The sequence below is a fragment of the Aythya fuligula genome, chromosome 11 (assembly GCF_009819795.1).
Source record: "Aythya fuligula isolate bAytFul2 chromosome 11, bAytFul2.pri, whole genome shotgun sequence".
In the NCBI taxonomy this organism is placed as follows: Eukaryota; Metazoa; Chordata; class Aves; order Anseriformes; family Anatidae; genus Aythya; species Aythya fuligula.
This window is the reverse complement of record NC_045569.1, coordinates 1496051-1496537: the sequence shown is the minus strand read 5'-3', so window position 1 is coordinate 1496537 and position 487 is coordinate 1496051.

Sequence of the window (487 nt, the reverse complement as noted above, 5' to 3'; positions counted from 1 at the left end):
GCATTTAGCCTGTTTTTTCTGCCCTACTCCAGAAGTATCAGTGAAAGCCCTGGAGACAGCCTTGCAGCCCCTTGGAGCACCCAAGGACGGGCCCGACCCTGTGGGGACCCGGGGACGGGCAGAGAACGGGGCGTGGGCCCGGCCCCTCCTGTACATTTTCAGCTTTCCGACTAAATAACTTACAGTTATTTTTTTATTTTTTTAAATATTTTAATTTCAAGGACGCCTCCCCCCCCCAGCCCTGAGGAGAAACAAGGCTTTCGGCGCCGCTTGGGCCCGCCCGGCTTCCGTCCCAGCTGAGCCCTCCCCGTCGCCCCGCCGCCTCCCCCTTTCCCTTCCCTTCCCCTCCCCTCCGCTCCGGTGCCCGCCCTCGGCCGTGGCGCAGCCGGGCGCGGTTCCCGTGAGAGCCGCGAGCGGGGCCAGCGCCGCCCTGGGCGTGTGCGGGAGCGCGGTGTAGCCCGCTGAGGCGGCGGGGAGGGGGGGAGAA